The sequence below is a fragment of the Salmo salar genome, chromosome 18 (genome assembly GCF_965601325.2).
Source record: "Salmo salar chromosome 18, fSalSal1, whole genome shotgun sequence".
Classification (NCBI taxonomy): domain Eukaryota; kingdom Metazoa; phylum Chordata; class Actinopteri; order Salmoniformes; family Salmonidae; genus Salmo; species Salmo salar.
The window spans coordinates 43,161,829-43,184,136 of record NC_138308.1 but is presented as its reverse complement, the minus strand read 5'-3'; positions in this window follow the sequence as shown (position 1 = coordinate 43,184,136).

Genomic DNA, 22,308 nt, shown 5'->3' with positions numbered 1-22,308 from the left:
ATCAGTTGAATGAGTGAGAACCCACCAGTAGTATTCAGATCAACCAGATATAAAACTGTTTTAAACCTGATTTCCAGCTGTCAGCCTCCACTTCTTCTTCACCACACCCAACAAGCTCTCTCAATCTCACTGCAGAATCCGACGTTTGTCCATAAACATCACATTGCAAAGGTTTAGTTTAGGAATTCAATCTGAATGGTTAAGTAAAGGTTAAGTTTAGGGGCATTCATTCTGAATGGTTAAGTAAAGGTTTAGTTCAGGCATTCACTCTGAATGCCTAAGTAAAGGGTTAAGGTTTGGGATAGGGTTAAAACCCCGAAATCAAATAAAAGTGCCTAGCACTGGGATTACACACGGGACCCTCTGAGCCAGAGCTCTTGGCTTACACCCATCCGCCATCCCCCTCCAAAACGCCCTAGCAAAACCCAAGCCCGCTTGGTGGTAATAGCATTCACCGTTGCCCCCGATGTCCGGGTTCAGAAGTCATCTCGCTGGATCTTGAGCGACCTTTCGGAATTTGAAACGGCCCACCACACACACACACACACACACACACACACACACACACACACACACACACACACACACACACACACACACACTAGGCCGGTCACTAGAAACACACGTCGATTTCTGACATTTGAAAAGTTCCCGGAGGACATTGATGTATGCCATTCAAGACACTAATCTACAGAACCCTGTAATGAACCCTGTCACCACGCATAATTGATGGGGCAAAAATCTAAATTCATCCAATTACTTCAAATCCCGACGTGAAACTATGAGATTAAATTGTACACACACACACACACACACACACACACACACACACTCACACACACTGAGTGTACAAAACTTTAGGAACACCTGCTCTTTCGATGACATAGACTGACCAGGTGAATCCAGGTGAAACCTGTGATCCCTTATTGATGTCACTTGTTAAATCCACTTCAATCAGTGTAGATGAAAGGGAGGAGACAGGTTAAAGAAGGATTTTTAAGCCTTGAGACAACTGAGACATGGATTGTGTATGTGTTCCATTCAGAGGGTGAATGGGCAAGACAAAATATAAGTACCTTTTAGTAGTAGTAGGTGCCAGGTGAACCGGTTTGAGTGTGTCAAGAACTGCAACACTGCTGGGTTTTTCACGCTCAACAGTTTCCTTTGTGTATCAAGAATGGTCCACCTTCTAAAGGACATCCAGTCAACTTGACACAACTGTGTGAAGCATTGAACTCAGAAGAGGACTGGCCACCCCTCAGAGCCTGGTTCCTCTCTAGGTTTCTTCCTAGGTTCCAGCCTTTCTGGGGAGTTTTTCCTAGCCACCATACTTCTACACCTGCATTGCTTGCTGTTTGGGGTTTTAGGTTTTCTGTACAGCACATTGTGACATCAGCTGATGTAAGGAGGGCCTTATAATTTATATTTTTTTGATTTGAACATGGGCCAGCATCCGTGTGGAACGCTTCCGACACCTTGTAGAGTCCGTTCTCCAACGTATTGAGACTGTTCTGAAGGCAAAAGGTGGTAGCAGTACAAAACATGGTACAACACTATTTGGGCAAAGGTCCAGTCCAGTCCACTCTGTTACAAACCACAGCTGGCTGTCTTTCTGAAGGAGGTCCAGTCCAGTCCACTCTGTTACAAACCACTGCTGGCTGTCTTTCTGAAGGAGGTCTAGTCCACGCTGTTACAAACCACTGCTGGCTGTCTTTCTGAAGGAGGTCCAGTCCACTCTGTTACAAACCACTGCTGGCTGTCTTTCTGAAGGAGGTCCAGTCCACTCTGTTACAAACCACAGCTGGCTGTCTTTCTGAAGGAGGTCTAGTCCACGCTGTTACAAACCACAGCTGGCTGTCTTTCTGAAGGAGGTCCAGTCCACTTTGTTACAAACCACAGCTGGCTGTCTTTCTGAAGGAGGCCCAGTCCACGCTGTTACAAACCACAGCTGTCTGTCTTTCTGAAGGAGGCTCAGTCCAGTCCACTGTGCTCCACAGTACATTGCTCTCTCTCTTCAATGCTTTATTGACATGGAAAACATATGTTAACATTGCCAAAGCAAGTGAACTAGATAATAAACAAAAGTGAATTAAACAATAAAAATGTACAGTAAACATTACACTCAAAAATATTCCAAAAGAATGAAGACATTACAAATGTCATATGTGAAAATAGTTCAAGTTAAAAAGGGAAAATAAGTCAACATAAATATGGGTTGTATTTACAATGGTGTTTGTTCTTCACTGGTTGCCCTTTTCTTGTGACAGAAGGTCACAAATCTTGGTGTTGTGATGGCACACTGTGGTATTTCACCCAATAGAGTTGATAAAAACTGGGTTTGTTTTCAAAATGTTTGTGGGACTGTGTAATCTGAGGGTTTCTCTAATATGGTCACACAAAGGGCTCCTGAGTGGGGCGGTGGTCTAAGACACTGCATATCAGTGCCAGAGGCATCACTGTAGTACCTGGTTCAATTCCAGGCTACTTCACACCCGACTGTGATTGAGAGTCCCATAGGGCGGTGTACGTTTGGCCAGGATAGGCTGTCATTGTAAGTAATAAATTGTTCTTAACTGACATGCCTGGTTAAATTAAAAAATATGTTTGTTAGGAAGTGCAGCTCATTTTGTGGGCAGTGTGCACATAGCCTGTCTTCCCTTGAGAGCCAGGTCTGCCTACGGCGGCCTTTCTCAATAGCAAGGCTATGCTCACTGAGTCTGTACATACATCTGTACATACTTCCGGTTTGGAGCGAGCAGTCGCACCACGCTTCGCTCCACAGGTAATATTACACTTCACTACATTACAACGGCTTGATTTGTTTGATCTGAGCAATTCTTCTTAGCTAGCTACATAGCCGTCTTTGTATCAAAGATAATTGTGTAGTTTAGAGTAATTGAGTAATTATCGAGGCTAGCTATCTTCGTCCTCCTAACGTAGTCAACACTGCTAGCTGCTAGCTAGCTAGTCATCACTGCTAGCTAGCCAACTTCTACCGACTAGCAGCACTGCAGAAACTATTACATTACAACGTAACGACTTGATTAGTGTGGTGTTAGTGTTAGTTAGCCAGCTACATAGTTGTCTTTGCTGTCTCTGTATCTAAGATAATTGTGTAGTTTGAGTTTGAGTATTATCGAGGTGAGCTAGCCAGCCGCGACGCGGCGCCTGACTAGCAGCGCTGTAGATACTAATACTTTACAACGGAACGATTTGACTAGTGCAGTGTTACCTAGCTAGCTACTTAGTTGTCTTTGTCATAGCTTGATAATTGTTAGCTAGCCAGCCATCGAGGTTAGCTAGCCAGCTATTTCCGTCCCCCGCGACGCCATTTTTCCTAACCCAGCCAACTATTACCGACGAGCAGCATTGTAGAAACTAAATACATTACAAGGAACGTCTTGATTAGTGTTATGTTAGCTAGCTAGCTACAAAGTTGCTTTGTATCATGACAAGGTGTAGTACTGAAACTATTGAGGTTACCTAGCCAGCTACACGTTCATAGTCAACAACGCAGCCACTGCTAGCTAGCCTACTCCACCAGCCAGCAGTACTGTATCATTTTAGTCAATAAGATTTTTGCAACGTAGGCTTAACTTCCTGAACATTCGAGACGTGTAGTCCACTTGTCATTCCAATCTCCTTTGCATTAGCGTAGCCTCTTCTGTAGCTTGTCTACTATGTGTCTGTCTATCCCTGTTCTCTCTCCTCTGCACAGGCCATACAAACGCTCCACACCGCGTGGCCGCTGCCACTCTAACCTGGTGGTCCCAGCGCGCACGACCCACGTGGAGTTCCAGGTCTCCGGCAGCCTCTGGAACTGCCGGTCTGCGGCCAACAAGGCTGAGTTCATCTCAGCCTATGCTACCCTCCAGTCCCTAGACTTCCTGGCACTGACGGAAACATGGATTACCACAGATAACACTGCTACTCCTACTGCTCTCTCCTCGTCTGACTACGTGTTCTCGCATACCCCTAGAGCATCGAGCCAGCGGGGTGGTGGCACTGGAATCCTCATTTCTCCCAAGTGGACATTCTCTCTTTCTCCCCTGACCCATCTGTCTATCTCCTCATTTGAATTCCATGCTGTCACAGTTACCAGCCCTTTCAAGCTTAACATCCTTATCATTTATCGCCCTCCAGGTTCCCTTGGAGAGTTCATCAATGAGCTTGACGCCTTGATAAGTTCCTTTCCTGAGGATGGCTCACCTCTCACAGTTCTGGGTGACTTTAACCTCCCCACGTCTACCTTCGACTCATTCCTCTCTGCCTCCTTCTTTCCACTCCTCTCCTCTTTCGACCTCACCCTCTCACCTTCCCCCACTACTCACAAGGCAGGCAATACGCTTGACCTCATCTTTACTAGATGCTGTTCTTCCACTAATCTCATTGCAACTCCCCTCCAAGTCTCCGACCACTACCTTGTATCGTTTTCCCTCTCGCTCTCATCCAACACTTCTCACTCTGCCCCTACTCGGATGGTATTGCGCCGTCCCAACCTTCGCTCTCTCTCTCCCACTACTCTCTCCTCTTCCATCCTATCATCTCTTCCCTCTGTTCAAACCTTCTCCAACCTATCTCCTGATTCTGCCTCCTCAACCCTCCTCTCCTCCCTCTCTGCATCCTTTGATTTCCTCTGTCCCCTATCCTCCAGGCCGGCTCGGTCCTCCCCTCCTGCTCCGTGGCTCGACGACTCACTGCGAGCTCACAGAACAGGGCTCCGGGCAGCCGAGCGGAAAAATGGAGGAAAACTCGCCTCCCTGCGGACCTGGCATCCTTTCACTCCCTCCTCTCTAAATTTTCCTCTTCTGTCTCTGCTGCTAAAGCCACTTTCTACCACTCTAAACTCCAAGCATCTGCCTCTAACCCTAGGAAGCTCTTTGCTACCTTCTCCTCCCTCCTGAATCCTCCTCCCCCTCCCCCCCCCTCCTCCCTCTCTGCGGATGACTTCGTCAACCATTTTGAAAAGAAGGTTGACGACATCCGATCCTCGTTTGCTAAGTCAAACGACACTGCTGGTCCTGCTCACACTGCCCTACCCTGTGCTTTGACCTCTTTCTCCCCTCTCTCTCCAGATGAATTCTCGCGTCTTGTGACCGCCGGCCGCCCAACAACCTGCCCACTTGACCCTATCCCCTCCTCTCTTCTCCAGACCATTTCCGGAGACCTTCTCCCCTACCTCACCTCGCTCATCAACTCATCCTTGACCGCTGGCTACGTCCCTTCCGTCTTCAAGAGAGCGAGAGTTGCACCCCTTCTGAAAAAACCTACACTCGATCCCTCCGATGTCAACAACTACAGACCAGTATCCCTTCTTTCCTTTCTCTCCAAAACTCTTGAACGTGCCGTCCTTGGCCAGCTCTCTTGCTATCTCTCTCAGAATGACCTTCTTGATCCTAATCAGTCAGGTTTCAAGACTGGGCATTCAACTGAGACTGCTCTTCTCTGTGTCACGGAGGCTCTCCGCACTGCTAAAGCTAACTCTCTCTCCTCTGCTCTCATCCTTCTAGACCTATCTGCTGCCTTTGATACCATGAACCATCAGATCCTCCTCTCCACCCTCTCCGAGCTGGGCATCTCCGGCGCCGCCCACGCTTGGATTGCGTCCTACCTGACAGGTCGCTCCTACCAGGTGGCGTGGCGAGAATCTGTCTCCGCACCACGTGCTCTCACCACTGGTGTCCCCCAGGGCTCTGTTCTTGGCCCACTCCTATTCTCGCTATACACCAAGTCACTTGGCTCTGTCATATCCTCACATGGTCTCTCATATCATTGCTATGCAGATGACACACAATTAATCTTCTCCTTTCCCCCTTCTGACAACCAGGTGGCGAATCGCATCTCTGCATGTCTGGCAGACATATCAGTGTGGATGACGGATCACCACCTCAAGCTGAACCTCGGCAAGACGGAGCTGCTCTTCCTCCCGGGGAAGGACTGCCCGTTCCATGATCTCGCCATCACGGTTGACAACTCCCTTGTGTCCTCCTCCCAGAGTGCTAAGAGCCTTGGCGTGACCCTGGACAACACCCTGTCGTTCTCCACCAACATCAAGGCGGTGACCCGATCCTGTAGGTTCATGCTCTACAACATTCGCAGAGTACGACCCTGCCTCACACAGGAAGCGGCGCAGGTCCTAATCCAGGCACTTGTCATCTCCCGTCTGGATTATTGCAACTCGCTGTTGGCTGGGCTCCCTGCCTGTGCCATTAAACCCCTACAACTCATCCAGAACGCCGCAGCCCGTCTGGTGTTCAACCTTCCCAAGTTCTCTCACGTCACCCCGCTCCTCCGCTCTCTCCACTGGCTTCCAGTCGAAGCTCGCATCCGCTACAAGACCATGGTGCTTGCCTACGGAGCTGTGAGGGGAACGGCACCTCCGTACCTTCAGGCTCTGATCAGGCCCTACACCCAAACAAGGGCACTCCGTTCATCCACCTCTGGCCTGCTCGCCTCCCTACCTCTGAGGAAGCACAGTTCCCGCTCAGCCCAGTCAAAACTGTTCGCTGCTCTGGCACCCCAATGGTGGAACAAGCTCCCTCACGACGCCAGGACAGCGGAGTCAATCACCACCTTCTGGAGACACCTGAAACCCCACCTCTTCAAGGAATACCTGGGATAGGATAAAGTAATCCTTCTAACCCCCCCCCCCCCCTTAAAGATTTAGATGCACTATTGTAAAGTGGTTGTTCCACTGGATATTATAAGGTGAATGCACCAATTTGTAAGTCGCTCTGGATAAGAGCGTCTGCTAAATGACTTAAATGTAAATGCAAATGTAAAGCTTTCTTTAAGTTTGGGTCAGTGACAGTGGTCAGGTATTCTGCCACTGTGTACTCTGTTTAGTTTGCTCTGTTTTTTTGTTAGTTCTTTCCAATGTGCCAAGTAATTTCTCATGATTTGGTTGGGTCTAATTGTGTTGCTGGCCTTGGGCTCTAGGGGATCTGTTTGTGTTTGTGAAAAGAGCCCCAGGACCAGCTTTTTAAAGAGCCTCAGGACCAGCTTTTTAAAGAGCCCCAGGACCAGCTTTGTAAAGAGCCCCAGGACCAGCTTTGTAAAGAGCCCCAGGACCAGCTTTGTAAAGAGCCCCAGGACCAACTTTGTAAAGAGCCCCAGGACCAGCTTTGTAATGAGCCCCAGGACCAGCTTTGTAACGAGAATCAGGAAGCAAGTTCAGCTGGCTGTCAATGCACCGACATGAAGGGGAGTGACAGATATAGGGAAGATAATCAAGGAGGTGATGGAGTCCAGGTGAGTGTCATGAGGCGCAGGTGCGCGAGACGATGGTGACAGGTGTGCGGGATAATCAGCAGCATGATGACCCAGAGGCTGGAGAGGGAGTTTACGTGACAGTACCCCCTCCCTGACGCGCGGCTCCAGCCACAGGACGCCGTCAAAGGGAACGAACCCAGGGATCAGGAGCGGACCGGTCACCCCTGCTGATGCGCGAGAACCTGTCACACCAGCTGAGGCACAGGAACCTGTCGAGTCAGCTGGGGCGCGGGAACCTGACAGATTGGTTGAGGTAGGGGAGAACCTGACGAGCCGGTGGAAGCCTGAAAGCCCGACGAGCCGGCTGAGGCAGGTGAGCCTAGTAATCCGGCTGAGGCATGAGAGTCTGACGAGCCAGCTGAAGTAGGGGAGCCTGGCGATTTGGTTGAGACATGAGAGACTAGCAGTTCCTGGACCCGACGTCATTAGGGTGGGGATTAAGCTGCTTCCCTGTCTCACTCCGCGGCCCTTTGGAAAGAAATCAGTGTTTTTCTCACAATTGTAACCGCACACTTGTTGTTTATGTGTTTGGATTTTATGTTTTTCCCCAACACCGCTTTCCATTAATACATAGCAGACCCTCATGCCAAATTGAGTCAAAAGCTTTTTTGAAATCAATGAATCATGAGAAAACTTTGCTTTTGTTTTGTTTTGTTTGTCGAATAGGGTGTGCAGGATTGGGTTATCAGTCCTTGGTTCCAAATATTGAGGAAAATGCCAGAGCTGGAGATGATGTTAAAGAGTTTAAGTATAGCCAATATAAATTTGTGGTCTGTATATTTTATCATTTGTTTTAGGATACCATCAACACGACAGGTTGGAGGGTTTGTATTTTGTCCTGTAGTTCATTCAATGTAATTGGAAAATCCAGTGGGTTCTTGTCGTCTTTAATAGCTGATTCTAAGATTTGTAATTGATCATGTACTGTATATGTTTTTTTCTGTTATTTTTTATTGTTATAGAGCCAAAGGAGATAAGTGGTTTATCAATGCATCTCCATTTTAGATAGATAACTCTTTATGTTGTTGTTTGTTTAGTGTGGTCCAATTTTCCAAGAAGTAGTTTGATTCTACAATTACATTGAGCTGATTTCTGATGTGCTGTTCCTTCTTTTTCCATAGTGTATTTCTGTATTGTTTTAGTGATTCACCATATTGAATGCATAGGCTCAGGTTTTCTGGGTCTCTATTTTTCTGGGTGGATACGTTTCTCAATTTCTTTCTTAGGTTTTTGTAATCTTCATCAAAGCATTTGTCATTGTTGTTCATTTTCTTAGGCTGTCTGCTTGAAAAAAATGTGATAAGGAAGCTCATTGAAATACACTGTTATGGCTTTCTACTGCCAAATTTACACCTAATCTATGGCAGTGAAACGCTTTGTACAGGAAGTTGACTAAAAAGGGAAGGAATTTGTTGTTGCCCAATAGTTTTTTGTTAGGTTTCAACACTACATTCCTTCCATCTATCCAGGCTTTGTCCCAACTGGCCCTGATTGGGAGTCCCATAAGGCGGCATAATATTGGCCCAATGTCGTTCAGGTTTGGCCGGTGTAGGCCGTCATTGTAAATAAGAATTTGTTCTTAACTGACTTGCCTAGTTAAATACATTTTTAATAAATAAAACTAAATGCATTATATTGCATTTATTAATATTTTGTAGTTCCTTTGGCTTTGATGCCTTATGACTGAGTATTGCTATACTCAAGTTGTAGCCACGCTTCAAGATTGTTTTGATCACGCAGACTGGAATATGCTCTGGTCAGCCTCAGAGAACAAAATCGACCTATACGCTGACTCGGTGAGTGCGTTTATAAAGAAGTGCATTGGAGATGTGGTACCCACTGTGACTATTAAAACCTACCCTAACCAGAAACCGTGGATGGATTGCGGCATTTGTGCAAAACTGAAAGCGTGATCCACCGCATTTAACCATGGAAAGAGGTCTGGGAATATGTCTGAATATAAACAGTGTAGCTATTCCCTCCACAAGGCAATCAAACAAGCAAAATGCCGGTACAGGGACAAGGTGGAGTTGCAATTCAAAGGCTCAGACACGAGACGTATGTTGCAGGGTCTACAGGAAATCACGGACTACAAAAAGAAATCCAACCACGTCACGGACACTGACGTCACACTTCCAGACAAACTAAAAACCTTCTTTTCCCGCTTTGAGGAAAATACAGTGCTACCATCGCGGCCTGCTAACAAGGACTCCGTCTCTGTGGCTGACGTGAGTAAAACATTTAAACGTGTTAACCCTAGCAAGGCTGCTGGCACAGACGGCATCCCTAGCCGCATCCTCAGAGCATGCGCAGAGCAGCTGGCTGGTGTGTTTACGGACATATTCAATCGCTCCCTATCCCAGTCTGCACATGCTTCAAGATGGCTACCATTGTTCCTGTACCCAAGAAGGCAAATATAACTGAACTAAATGACTACTGCCCCGTATCACTCACTTCTGTCATCCTGAAGTGCTTTGAGAGACTAGTCAAGGATCACCTCCACCTTACCGGCCACCGTAGACCCCCGCAGGCTGAAGAAATGTGGCTCGTCAACCGAAACCCTGACAAACTTGTACAGATGCACAATTGAGAGCATCCTGTCGGGCTGTATCACAGCCTGGTACGGCAACTGAGACATCCTCAACCGCAAGGCTCTCCAGAGTGTGGGCCCTCAATGACACCTACAGCACCTGATGTCACAGGAAGGCCAAAAATATCATCAAGGACATCAACCACCCGAGCCACTGCCTGTTCACACCGCTCCCATCCAGAAGGCGAGGTCAGTACAGGTGCATCAAAGCTGGGAACGAGAGACTGAAAAACAGCTTCCGTCTCAAGGCCATAAGACTGTTAAACAGCCATCACTAACTCAGAGAGGCTGCTGCCTACATTGAGACCCAATCACTGGCCACTTTAATAAATGGATCACTGGCCACTTTAAACAATGCCACTCTAAATAATGCCACTGTAATAATGTTTACATATTTTACATTACTCATATCACATGTATATGCTATATTTTAAACCATCTATTGCACCTTGCCTATGCCGCTCGGCCATCGCTCATCCATATACTTACATGTACATATTCTCATTCACCCCTTTAGATTTGTGTGTATTTGGTAGTTGTTGGGGAATTGTTATATTACTTATTAGATATTACTGCACTGTCAGAACTAGAAGCAAAAACATTTCACTACACTCGCATTAACATCTGCTAAGCATGTGTATGTGACAAATAAAATTTGATTTGATTTTGCTGTCATCTGATAGGGTTGTCAGTGAGCTGACTGAACGCTCTGAGAGACTCTGTGTTGAGGTCAGTGACAAAGTAGTCTACAGTACCACTGCCAAGGGATGAGCTGTAGGTGTGCCTACCACAGGAGTCTCCTGAAGCCTACCACTGACTATATACAGACCCAGCATGCGACAGAGCTGGTAGAGTTGTGACCCATTTTGGTTTGTCGTTTTGTCATAGTTGTGTCTAGGGTAGCATATGAGGGAGGGAATGCTGTCACCTCCAGGTAGGTGTTTGTCCCCCTGTGTGCTAAGAGTGTCAGGTTCTTGTCCAGTTATGGCATTTAGGTTGCCACAGACTAGTACATGTCCCTGAGCCTGTAAGTGGTTGATCTCCCAGTCTAGGATGGAGAAGATGTCATCGTTCAAGTATGGGGATTCTATTGGGGGATATAGGTAGCACACATGAGGACATTTTTCTCTTTTGAGATAATTCCCTTATTCATTTCTAGCCAGATGTAAACTGCTCCTGTTTTGACAAATTTAACAGAGTGGGATAGGTCTGCTCTATACAGTGACGATTGTAGCGTGTAAATCTTGGTGGGGCAAACTCCAAATGTTTTTAGATGCATGTCAGCAAAGCCACTACACAACACAACACTAAACTACACATCAATTGCACTATAACGGTGACAAATGGTGCCCACAAACTGTTAGGGCCTACATAAAGCTGTCCCAACAGCAGAGCTTTCTTTTCAGCACCATGGAGTGAATCCTTACCACTGCTACACCTGGAGCCTTGTCTGGCAGCTAAACAGTTCATTCAGCCTCATTTACTGCCTTTAAAAAAAACAAAGCTGATACGGCTGACTTGCTTAAACAAATGTGGTTTCTACTGACATTTGAGATGTACAAACTATGGCTTAAGGGAATGACCAGCGGATAAGAGGCATTCCGTATTTCCATTAAGACATTAATGAGCGAGCTAGGATGGACTTAGTCAATATAACTATTTGTTCAGCACTTTTGAAATGTTTTGCTACAGAATTCAGAACATGGGTCGTTCTTACAGTATTCTCCCTGTACACCAAGTTAAATCCGTGGGATAAATAAAGGGGCCATATAAGAAGACAATGAAAGCTCTTACAATATTCAATGAGTGCATTTATCTAAAACAGGCTGTAGGCCAGTCGTGGTATTCAGTAGAGTTCAGGTACTAGCAGCAGTTGTGGTATTCAGTAGAGTTCAGATACCAGCAGCAGTTGTGCTGTTCAGTAGAGTTCAGGTACTAGCAGCAGTTGTGCTGCTCAGTAGAGTTCAGCTACTAGCAGCACAATCTATGTAACAGTACAAAAATCTCCATTAAAACTAATTTCTAAAAACCTGTTTTTGCTTTTGCATTATGGGGTATTGTGTGTAGGATCCGTTTTAGAAGGAATATTGTGTGCGTCCCAAAATGACACCACATTCCCAATATAGTGCACTACTCTACCCAGGATTGTGGGTTTGTTTCCTGCTGGGGGTACCCATAAGTAGACATTTATGAACGCATGACTGTAAGTCGCTTCGTATTAAAGTGTCTGCGAAATAGGAATATATTAATATCATAACTTATACCACTGCATAACTCATTAATATCATAACTCATATATTAATATCATAACGTATCCAATAACTCATATCATAACTCATTAATATCATAACTCGTATATTAATATCATAACATATCACATAATTAATATTAATATCATAACAGACCCAATTATTAATATCATAACGTATCCAATAACTCATATCAAAACTCATTAATATCAGAACTCGTATATTAATATCATAACATATCCCATAATTAATATCATAACGTATCCAATTACTCATATAACTAATTAATATCATAACTCGTATATTAATATCATAACATATCCCATAATTAAAATTAATATCATAACATATCCCATAATTAATATCATAACATATTGTCACGTCCTGACCATAGAAAGCTGTTATATTTCTATGGTAGAGTAGGTCAGGGCGTGACAGAGGGTTTTGTCTAGTTTATTTATGTCGATTGTTGGTTCTAGTTTCTTTTTTCTATGTTGGGGGGCGGCTCTGGTGGCTCCGGGCTGGCGGGCGGCTCTGGCTGCTTCGGACAGGCGGGCGGCTCTGGCTGCTCTGGCCCAGGATTCACCAGGCTGGGGAGACATGAAGGAGGCCTGGCTCTGGGCGCAGGCACAGGACTCACCAGGCTGGCGGGGAGCTCTGGCGGCTCCGGACAGGCGGGCGGTTCTGACGGCTCCGGACTAGCGGCGGCTCTGACGGCTCCGGACTGGAGGGCGGCTCTGACGGCTCCGGACTGGCGGGCCGCTCTGGCGGCTCCGGACTGGCGGGCCGCTCTGGCGGCTCCGGACTGGCGGGCCGCTCTGGCGGCTCCGGACTGGCGGGCGGCTCTGACGGCTCCGGACTGGCGGGCGGCTCTGACGGCTCCGGTCCAGGATTCACCAGGCTGGGGAGACATGAAGGAGGCCTGGCTCTGGGCGCAGGCACAGGACTCACCAGGCTGGGGAGACCCACAGGAGGCCTGGTCCTGGGAGGAGGCACAGGACAGACCAGGCTGGAGAGACTCACTGGAGGCCTGGTCCTGGGAGGAGGCACAGGATAGACCAGGCTGGAGAGACCCACTGGAGGCTCCGGGCTGAGGAGCGTCTCTGTCGGCTCCGGACTGTCGGCCGTCTCTGTCGGCTCCAGACTGTCAGCCGTCTCTGTCGGCTCCGGACTGTAAACTGTCGCCGGAAGCTCAGGGCGGGGAACTGTCGTCGGAAGCTCTGGACGGGGAATGCACACTGTAGGCCTGATGCGTGGGACTGGCTTTGGAGACGCCGGACTAGTAACACTCACCTTCAGGCTAGTGCGGGGAGCAGGAACAGGACGTACTGGAGAGAGAGTGCGAGAGGCAGGCACCTGACAAGCATGGGTAGTTGACTCAGGCCTCACCCCTGGTCCAGCCGAACTACCCGTGTGCCCCCCCAAAAAGTTTTTGGGGCTGCCTCTCGTTCTTCCCGGGTAGGCTCCGATATCTTTCGATCACCTGGCCCCATGTCCAGTCTTTCCTCCCCAGCCACTCCTGACGAGACCAGGTGTCCATCTCCTCCCGAGCACGCTGCAGTTGTGGTGGGTAGTTCTGTAACGATCGTCTGGAAGAGGGGACCAAGATGCAGCGTGGTAAGTGGTCATAATGATTTTTAATGAGACATTTCAAAAACAAACAGGGAAAACGAAAGCCAACAGTTCTGCCAGGTGATCACACACAAGACAGAAAACAACTACCCACAAAACCCCAAAGGAAAACAGGCTGCCTAAGTATGATTCCTAATCAGAGACAAGGATAGACAGCTGCCTCTGATTAGGAACCCTACTCGGCCCAAAACAAAGAAATACAAAAACATAGAAAAAGGAACATAGAACGCCCACCCGATGTAACACACTGGCCTAACCAAAATAAAGAACAAAAAACCCCTCTCTATGGCCAGGGCATTACAAGTTTATGTATTTCTATGTGGGGTTCTAGTTGTTGTATTTCTATGTAGTTTTTTGGGGGATGATCTCCAATTAGAGGCAGCTGGTCATCGTTGTCTCTAATTGGGTATCATATTTAAGTGGTTATTTTTCCCACCTGGGTTTGTGGGAGATTATTTTGAGTAAGTGTATGATGTTTTGTTTATTAGTTTATTTGTATGTCTTGCATAGTTTCACAGTTTAAATAAAATGTGGAACGAAACACATGCTGCGCCTTGGTCCCATTCTTCAGACAACCGTGACAGAATCTCCCACCACTAACGGACCAAGCAGCGTGGTCAGGAGGACTGGACCTGGGAGGAAATCTTGGATGGGGCAGGACCCTGGACAAGGCCCGGGGAGTATCGTCGTCCAAAGGAGGACATTGAAGCAGCGAGAGCAGAACGGCGATATTACGAGGCGTTATACCATCAAGGCAAGCAGGCAGAGACTGCAAGGGAGGAACGGCGACAATACAAGGAACTAGCATGGCAATGATGGAAGCCCAGGAGGCAGCTCCCCAAAAATCTTTTTTTTTTGGGGGGGGGGGGGTCAGGTTTGGGACCTGAGCCAACTCCTCGTGCTTACCATGGAGAGCTGAGCGGTGTACCATTGCCAGTCAGGGAGACGAGTGAGGAACTCGATGCAAGATTCCGGAGAGAGGTTGTGGCATTGAGAGCGCTGCAGAGCGGGCATGCTGAGGAGCAGGACACTAGTCCGGTGTCATATGTACCAGTTTCACGCATCTGGCCTTCAGTGCGCCTCCCCAGTCTGGTACGTCCTGTGTCTCCTCCACGCACTTGCTTGAGGGAGCATGTGACCTGTCAGGAACCATGTTTTGTGGTGATACGCACGGTGTCTCCAGTGCGCTTTCACAGCCCAGTGTGTCCTGTGCCAGCGCCCCGCACTTGCTGGGCTAAAGTGAGCATTCAGCCAGGACGGATTGTGCCAGCCCTACGCTCCAGACCTCCAGTGCGCCTTCACAGCCCAGTATTCCCTGTGCCTGCTCCTCGCACTCGCCCTGAAGTGTGTGGCACCAGTCTGGCGCCACCTGTGCCAGCCCCACGCATCAGGCCTCCAGTGCACCTGCCCAGTCCGGGGTGTCCTGTGCCTGCTCCCCGCACTCGCCCTGAGATGCGTGTTACCAGTCTGGTGCCACCTGTGCAAGCCCCACGCATCAGGCCTCCAGTGCGCATTCCCAGTCCAGAGCTTCTGGCGACAGTTCCCAGTCTGGAGCTTCCGGCGACAGTTCCCAGTCCGGAGCTTCAGGCGACAGTTCCCAGTCTGGAGCTTCCGGCGACGGCCCCCAGTCCAGAGTCTCCAGCGATGTCCCCCAGTCCAAAGTCTCCAGCGACGTCCCCCAGTCCGGAGTCTCCAGCGACGTCCCCCAGTCCTGAGTCTCCATTGACGTCCCCCAGTCCAGAGTCTCCGGCGGCGATCTGCAGTCCAGAGCCTTTGGCGCTGATCCATGGTCCGGTGACACGAAAGCCGGAGGGATCAGCTAGCGGAGCGGGGGCTACGCCCCGAACCGGAGCCGCCTCCTATGCTGGCGGATAAGCAGGATGTGAGGGTTCTTCATCCCGTACCAGAACCGCCTCCGATGCAGGAGGATCCGCAGGATGTGAAGGTTCTTCGTCCTGCACCAGAGCCGCCACCGACATTAGACACCCACTCTAACCCTCCTTGTTTTTTATTGTTGTTTGGGGTTGTGCGTTCGGAGTCCACACCTTTGGGGGGGGTACTGTCACGTCCTGATCATAGAAAGCTTTTATTTTTCTAAGGTTGAGTAAGTCAGGGAGTGACAGAGGGTTTTGTCTAGTTTATTTATGTCTATGTTGGTTCTAGTTTCTTTTTTCTATGTTGGGGGTTTTGTCTAGTTTATGTATTTCTATGTGGGGTTCTAGATGTTGTATTTCTATGTTGTTGTTTTTTGGGATGATCTCCAATTAGAGGCAGCTGGTCATCGTTGTCTCTAATTGGGGATCATATTTAAGTGGTTGTTTTTCCCACCTGAGTTTGTGGGAGATTATTTTGAGTAAGTGTATGTTGCTCCTCTTCGTCACGGTTTGTTGTTTTGTTTATTAGTTTATTTGTGTCTTGCATAGTTTCACAGTTTAAATAAAATGTGGAACGAAACACACGCTGCGCCTTGGTCCCATTCTTCAGACAACCGTGACACATATCCCATAATTAATATTAATATCATTACATATCCCATAATTAATATCATAACGTATTCAATAACTCATATCATAACTCATTAATATCATAATTTGTATATTAATATCATAACAAATCCCATAATTAATATTAATATCATAACATACCCCATTATTAATATCATAACGTATCCAATAATTTATATTAATATCATAACTCGTATATTAATATCATAATGTATCCAATAACGTTATACCATAACTCATTAATATTAAAACTTATATCATAACTAATTATGCCTAAACCTCTAATAACAAAGACACAATAACAGGTTTGTTGATATTCTTTCAGACTCCTAATTCTGGTTTCACAACTATGACTTGTATTTTCACTATTGTAGAGTCACTCGACAAATGATACTTTCATCCATATTGACATGCTGTTGTCGGGTAAAGAACACAGCCTGGGTTGTTGTCGGGTAGAGAACACAGCCTGGGTTGTTGTCGGGTAAAGAACACAGCCTGGGTTGTTGTCGGGTAGAGAACACAGCCTGGGTTGTTGTGGGGTAGAGAACGCAGCCTGGGTTGTTGTCGGGTAGAGAACACAGCCTGGGTTGTTGTGGGGTAGAAAACACAGCCTGGGTTGTTGTGGGGTAGAGAACACAGCCTGGGTTGTTGTGGGCAAAAAAAAGCAGCAAACACAAACAAACGTGTGAGCATGTACCACACATTTCCTGTAAAGACACATGCTGTGAGTGCTCCAGCTGTGAGCTCTATATGATGTGTCCAGACCATCACTATCTCCATATCCATGGGCTCCAGCCCCGTGGCGTTGTTCAACGGCACTCAGTTCTGAGCCCACTGGATGCATTAGGATGCTGTTGCTCTCTCTCTCTTTCTCTCTCTCGCTGTGTGGTCATGAACACGTACTGCTCTACAAATAAACAAAAAAGCTCTCTGTGTTGAACAGAAGTATGGCTCAGACTAGCATGCAGGGATTGATATGAATGTGTTGTCTAAGATTTTAATGGCCTGAAGTTACAAAATGAACAGCAAGGACAGGTTTTCTACCTATTGTAGTCAGAGACAAATTGGGACAGGTTATCTACCTACTGTAGTCAGAGACAAACTGAGACAGGTGACCTACCTACTGTTGTCAGAGACAAACTGAGACAGGTGACCTACCTACTGTTGTCAGAGAAGTACCGGGGCAGGTCACTGGAGAAGCAACAATACCTATTGATCTATATGGTACTGTAATCAGAGACATACTGAGACAGAAGAAGCAACAATACCTATTGATCTATATGGTACAGTAGTCAGATCTGGGGCAGGTAAAAGGTAAAATGTTTTTGTTGTTGTTATTATTCCTGAGAAGTTAACTTTAAGAAAAACAAGGTTTTTCCAGGACAATTTCACCCAGACTGAGTCATGTTACAGGAAGTCTCTGCCACAGGCTATTAGACAGTAAACCTTACATAAATGAATATTTTCATTTCATGGATTGTTCGTTGTTCTCTTCTGCCCGTCTGTGTTAACAAGGCAAAAATATATACAATAGAATTCAGTTTGAATGAATTGATTTATCTAAAAGTGCCAATGTTGAAGACGCTGAATAACAGGAGATTTACCACTGAGCCGTTGCAGACAGTACTGCTCCATTAGTTTAGCAGACGTAATCATAAAGTCCAATATTTACTTCACGTTATGTCCTCTGTAGAACCCTAAAAAAGTTTTTCGCTCACTGACTTAAAGAACATCCAAAAAGTTAGACTGACTAACAATTACAAAGTAGAGTTTTCCAATGACAGGGAAAGGGGGGGATGACTTGGTCTTTCAGACCAGGGATGAGCAACTGGCAGCCTGTGGGCCGCATGCCCCTGCAACTGGCAGCCTGTGGGCCGCATGCCCCTGCAACTGGCAGCCTGTGGGCCGGATGGCCCTGCAACTGGCAGCCTGTGGGACGCATGGCCCTGCAACTGGCAGTCTGTGGGCCGCATGAGCCTGCAACTGGCAGCCTGTGGGCCGCATGAGCCTGCAACTGGCAGCCTGTGGGCTGCATGGCCCTGCAACTGGCAGCCTGTGGGCCGCATGAGCCTGCAACTGGCAGCCTGTGGGCCGCATGAGCCTGCAACTGGCAGCCTGTGGGACGCATCGCCCTGCAACTGGCAGCCTGTGGGCCGCATGGCCCTGCAACTGGCAGCCTGTGGGCCGCATGAGCCTGCAACTGGCAGCCTGTGGGCCGCATGGCCCTGCAACTGGCAGCCTGTGGGACGCATGGCCCTGCAACTGGCAGCCTGTGGGCCACATGGCCCTGCAACTGGCAGCCTGTGGGACACATGGCCCTGCAACTGGCAGCCTGTGGGACGCATGGCCCTGCAACTGGCAGTCTGTGGGACACATGCCCCTGCAACTGGCAGCCTGTGGGCCGCATGCCCGTTTTGTAGGCCCGCGGACCAATACATTTATTTTTTTACAAAAAACAAATAACAGTCGGGTCTTACTGTTGACAGTTAGAATAATAGAATACACAAGATGCAATTTAGAAATCTGGTTGTGCATCAACAGTCACTTAACTAGCCCATGTCAACAAAATTGTATTTTTATTTTATTTATAAGTTAGTCTAGATGCCAGTTATCTAAACTTGTAGTAGGGGCGTGGTTGAATTACCGACCGGGATAGGGCCCATTGATCATCACTTATATTAAATACTGTAAACATTTTCCTCCATTCTATGGCAAAACGTGTAGAATTGCAGGAAATTAACTTTTAAAACTAAAACATTTTTTCTTTGCTGTCACGAGGGGGGGACCATTAAAATGTTTTGCTCGCCAGGTGGGGAGGTTATGAATGTGAGTGCAGACCCACAAGCCACTGTGGGCCCTCAAACTTGCCCATCCCTGATACAGACTGAGATAAACTGTGTCTCTGCCTGGAAAATAAACGTCTCCCCCAAATGGAACCATATTCCCTATAATGTGCACTAGTTTTGAGCAGGGCCAATAGGGCTCTGGTAAAAAGTTGTGCGCTATGTAGGGAATAGGGTGCCATTTGGGGTGTGATCTATGTATCTGCCTGGGAAATAAATGCTGTTGCCATCTTCCACACCCGGCAGTTGGCCTTGTCACTTAGAGAGGGGGAGTGAGGAGAGAGAGGAGAGGGGGAGAGAGGGGAGGAGAGAGGGAGAGAGGGGGAGTGAGGAGAGAGGGAGAGAGAGGGGAGGAGAGAGGGAGAGAGGGGGAGTGAGGAGAGAGGGAGAGAGAGGGGAGGGGGAGAGGGGAGGAGACAGGGAGGGGAGAGAGGGTAGGGGGAGAGAGGGGAGGAGAGAGGGAGAGAGGGGGAGAGAGGGGAGGAGAGAGGGAGAGAGAGGGGAGGGGGAGAGAGGGGAGGAGAGAGGGAGAGAGAGGGGAGGGGAGAGAGGGGGAGTGAGGAGAGAGAGGGGAGGGGGAGAGAGGAGGAGAGAGGGAGAGAGAGGGGAGGGGGAGTGAGGAGGGAGAGGGGAGGGGGAGAGAGGGAGAGAAGGGTGAGGAGAGAGAGGGGAGGGGGAGAGAGGGGGAGTGAGGAGAGAGAGGGGAGGGGGAGAGGAGAGAAAGGGGGAGAGAGGGAGAGAAGGGAGGGGGAGAGCGGGAGAGAAGGGTGAGGGGAGTGAGGAGGGAGAGGGGAGGGGGAGAGAGGGAGAGAAGGGTGAGGAGAAAGAGGGGGAGAGAGGGAGAGAAGGGAGGGGGAGAGAGGGGGAGTGAGGAGAGAGAGGGGAGGGGGAGAGAGGGAGAGAAGGGTGAGGGGAGAGAGGGGGAGTGAGGAGAGAGAGAGAGGGGAGGGGGAGAGGAGAGAAAGGGGAGAGAGGGAGAGAAGGGAGGGGGAGAGCGGGAGAGAAGGGTGAGGGGAGAGAGGAGGAGAGAGGGGAGGGGGAGTGAGGAGAGAGAGGGGAGGGGGAGAGAGGGAGAGAAGGGTGAGGGGAGAGAGGGGGAGAGAGGGAGAGAAGGGTGAGGGGAGAGAGGGGGAGAGGGGGAGAGAGAGGGGAGGGGAGAGGGAGAGAAGAGTGAGGGGAGAGAGGTGGAGAGGGGAGAGAGGGGGAAAGAGAGAGAGGGGGAGAGAGAGAGGGGGAGAGAGAGAGAGGGCTAGTCTCTGTGCTCTCTCTGTAGTTTCATCATGTTGGGGACATCTCCAATGAGCTCTGTCAATAGCCATCATGTTGTCTCTGGATCTGACCGCTTGGGGACATCTCCAACGAACTCTGTCAATAGCCATCATGTTGTCTCTGGATCTGACCGCCTGGGGACATCTCCAACGAGCTCTGTCAATAGCCATCATGTTGTCTCTAGATCTGACCGCTTGGGGACATCTCCAACGAGCTCCTTCAATAGCCATCCCTCATGAAAGGAAGGAAGAAGTCATCGTTAACAAAGAGAGGAAAAAGAGCTAGTCTTCCCTTGGGTTGGATTCCAGGACACTAATTGTGGCTGAGCAGTTATAGATCACACCGGTTTCCCAAATGGCAACCTACTCCGTTCATAGTGCACTACTTTTGACCACTACTACTACTACTGCTACTACTATGGTCCCTGGTCAAAAGGAGTGCAACGTATAGGGAATAGGGTGCCTTTTGAGATAGAGGCCATCTCTCAACAGAGCAGACATCTCTACTCTCCTGTTTAACCTTTTATGGTGACAGATGGGTGAGCCAGAACACTAAGCAAAGCATATGGAAATGGGCCATAATGGGTTATTTAGCCTTTCTTAAGGGGTGGTTTAATATTACACTGAGTGTACAAAACATTATGAACACCTGCTCTTCACATGACATAGACTGACCAGGTGAATCCAGGTGAAAGCTATGATCCCTTATTGATGTCACTTGTTAAATCCACTTCTTTCAGTGTAGATGAAGGGGAGGAGACAGGTTAATTAAGGAATTTTAAAGCCTTGAGACAATTGAGACATTGATTGAGTATGTGTGCCATTCAGAGGGTGAATGGGCAAGACAAACTATATGCCAGGCACACCTGCTTGTGTCAAGAACTGCAACACTGCCGGGTTTTTTCATGCTCAGCAGTTTCCCATGTGTAGCCTGCAGTATACCACCCTGCAGGTGTACCTCTGAAGCTAAGCAGGGTTGGTCCTGTTCCGTCCCTCGATGGGTGTTGGATGGCCAGTACGAGGCTCTCTTTCCCCTGGTCCAAAAAATCTATAAATATCCCAATTCCCCAGAGCTGTGATTGGGGACATTGCTCTGTACTTGGTGTTGTCTTTCGGGTGGGGTGTTAACCCCGGTGTCCTGGCTAGATTCCCAATCTGTCTCTCATTCCATTGTTGATTATATCAAAATATGCCAACATGTATCATTAAAAAGACAGGAGGATGAAGGCACTTCATATAATGAATTAAAATACATTTATTTCTATGGCATGTTCAATGGAAACAAAGTTTAAAAACTCTGACTATTTTTTGGCTGCATGGCCTTCGTCAGGGACGACGGCATTTTCATTAATTATATGAAGAGTGCCTTGTCCTCTCTTTTTAATGACCAATTTACCAAAAAGCACCTTCTGTCTACCAAAACCTCCGACTGTGTACCTTCTGTCTACCAAAACCTACTAAAGTGCACCTTCTGTCTACCAAAATCTACTACTGTGTACCTGTGTACCTTCTGTCTACCAAAACCTACTTTTGTGTACATTCTGTCTACCAAAACCTACTACTGTGTACCTTCTGTCTACCAAAGTCTACTACTGTGTACCTTCTGTCTACCAAAACCTACTACTGTGTACCTTCTGTCTACCAAAACCTACTATTGTGTACCTTCTGTCTACCAAAACCTACTACTGTGTACCTTCTGTCTACCAAAACCTACTACCGTGTACTTTCGCACCTTCTGTCTACCAAAACCTACTACTGTGCACCTTCTGTCTACCAAAATCTACTACTGTGTACCTTCTGTCTACCAAAATCTAATACTGTGCACCTTCTGTCTACCAAAACCTACTACTGTGCACCTTCTGTCTACCAAAATCTACTACTGTGTACCTTCGCACCTTCTGTCTACCAAAATCTAATACTGTGCACCTTCTGTCTACCAAAATCTACTAC